This window comes from Lagopus leucura, unplaced genomic scaffold (genome assembly GCF_019238085.1).
Source record: "Lagopus leucura isolate 7727_CA_CO unplaced genomic scaffold, USGS_WTPT01 33223-0_obj-0_obj, whole genome shotgun sequence".
In the NCBI taxonomy this organism is placed as follows: Eukaryota; Metazoa; Chordata; class Aves; order Galliformes; family Phasianidae; genus Lagopus; species Lagopus leucura.
Window position 1 is genome coordinate 1 of NW_024966757.1, and position 2,459 is coordinate 2,459.

General features: G+C 56.9%; 1 non-coding gene across 1 annotated transcript; it reads right to left on the reverse strand.

The window, feature by feature from the left end:
- Positions 1–410: 410 nt before the first annotated feature.
- TRNAL-UAG lies at positions 411–492 on the reverse strand. The gene has a single exon. It is a non-coding gene; the product is annotated as a tRNA-Leu (tRNA).
- Between the last annotated feature and the right edge of the window lie 1,967 nt (positions 493–2,459).

Below are 2,459 nucleotides of genomic sequence, written 5' to 3' on the forward strand. Positions count from 1 at the left end.
GGGGGGGGGAGGAACAATATTGGGACCTTTGGGACCTTGGGGGTGGGTGAGGGGGGTCGCAAAAGTGGGACCCCCCACCCAGCACCGTGTGACGCACCCAGGATCTTTGGGGGGAGTGGGGCACAAAATTGGGATCCTCAGAACCTTGGGAGGGGGGGAGTCACAAACGTATCCCCCCATCTCCCCCCTCCCACACTGTGCGACCATCCAGGACCTTTGGGGGGGGGGGGGGGCCGGGAGGGCACAAAAGTCTGAGTCCCTTCCCCCTCACCACGTGGTACCTGCGGGACCTTTTGAGGGTGGGGGGCGCAATAATGGAGCCCCCCCTCACCGTAGGGCAGCCCTGGGACGTTTGGAGAAGGATTTGGGGGGGGGGGGGGGGGGCCACAAAAGCGGGCGCCGCGCCCCGCTGGCAGCGGTGGGATTCGAACCCACGTCCCCTCGGGGACTGGAGCCTAAATCCAGCGCCTTGGACCGCTCGGCCACGCTACCGCGCGCCGCCACAGCCCCGCCCGGCAGGAAAGCCTCCTGGGGGGCGTGGCCACCGGAGGGGGGCGTGGTCACGAGGGAGGGGGCGTGGCCACGGGAGCCCAGAGCCGCGGGTTCGAGTCCCGCCCCTTCTCCCTACTCTGCCCCCCGCTGATTTCTTTCCTTCCCCCCGCGTTGTCCCCTCTGCCCCCCTCCGGACCCCTTTCTCTCCATTTATCCCTCACGGATCTCCATTTAATTTCCCCAGTTTCTCTCCATTCCCCCCATTTCTCCGCATTTCCTCCAATCTGTTCTCCATTTATCCCCATCTGTTCTCCATTTCCCCTCCTTTATCCCCATTTCTTCTCTCTTTATCCCCTCCTTTATCCCCATTTCTTCTCTCTTTATCCCCTCCTTTATCCCCATTTCTTCTCTGTTTATCCCCACACATCCTCAGTCTCCCCCATTTCTCCCCGTTTCTTGAAATTTTGCTGAGAGAAAACACTTAGAAAGTAATGGAAGTAACCACTCCGTGCACAGACAGGACTTCTGCCCAGCCACAGGCCATAAGTACAGAGCAGAGCAAAGCAGCGTGCAGCCATCGGAAATATGGCCTGCAGGAGGCAGAGGCTCACGTGTGCCAGCGAGCATCAAGCTGCTCCATCCTGGCAGGTGTGAGATGAAGCACCATCATGCAAGGCCAGCTTCTGCCATGCGCTCAAGCAAGGCACGATCTATCCCAGGGGTCGGTACTGGGCCCATCCTGTTTAATATCTTCATTGATGACTTAGATGAAGGGACTGAGTGCACCCTGAGTGAGTTTGCAGATGACACCAAGTTGGGAGGTTGTGTCGATCTGCCTGAGGGCAGGGAGGCCCTGCAGAGGGATCTGGATCAGCTGGATCGCTGGGCTGAGGTGAATGGGATGAGGTTCAACAAGGCCGAGTGTCGGGTGCTGCGCTTTGGCCACAACAACCCCAGGCAGCGTTACAGGCTTGGGGGTGAGTGGTTGGATGATTGGAAGAGGAAAGGGACCTGGGGGCGTTGGTTGATGCTCAGCTGAACATGAGCCAGCAGTGTGCCCAAGTGGCCAAGAGGGCCAACGGCATCCTGGCCTGCATTAGGAATGGCCAGCAGAGCAGGGAGCTGAGCATCCCCTGTACTCAGCACTGGTGAGGCCGCACCTCGAGTGCTGGGTTCAGTTTTGGGCCCCTCACTACAAGAAAGACATTGAGGCCCTGGAACGTGTGCAGAGAAGAGCAACGAAATGGTGAGGGGTCTGGAGCACAAAGATGAGGAGGTGGGATTGTTCAGTGTGGAGAAGAGGAGCTCAGGGGAGACTTCATTGCACTGTACAACTGCATGGAGGGAGGCTGCGGTGCAAAAGGGCCTGGCCTCTTCTCCCAGGCAAATAGCAGGAGCCGAGGAAATGGCAAGAAGTTGTAGCAGAGGAGGTTTAGGTTGGATATGAGGAGAAACTGCTGCTCTCAAAGGGTGGTCAGGCACTGCAATGGCTGCACAGGGAGGTGGTGCAGGCGCCGGCCCTGGTTGTGTTCAAGAGGCGCCTGGATGAGGAGCTACAAGAGATGGTTTGGTGCTGGTGGCACTGATAGGAACGGGAGGGGGGTTGGACTGGATGATCTTGCAGCTCGTCTCCAACCTTGTGATTCTGTGATGCTGTGCGTGTGATACACTGCTGGGCACTGCTGGTCCTAATAGCCCAGGGCTCAAAAGTTCTCGTGAGCCCAGCGTGGAGCTGGGTGGCTCTTCTGGAACGAACATGGATGGATGGATGGATGGATAGATAGATAGATGATAGGTAGATAGATAGATAGATAGATAGATAGATAGATAGATAGATGATAGATGATGGATGGATGGATGGATGGATGGATGGATGGATGGATGGATAGATGGATGGATGGATGGGTAGATAGATAGATGGATAGATAGATAGATGATAGATAGATGATAGATAGATAGATAGATAG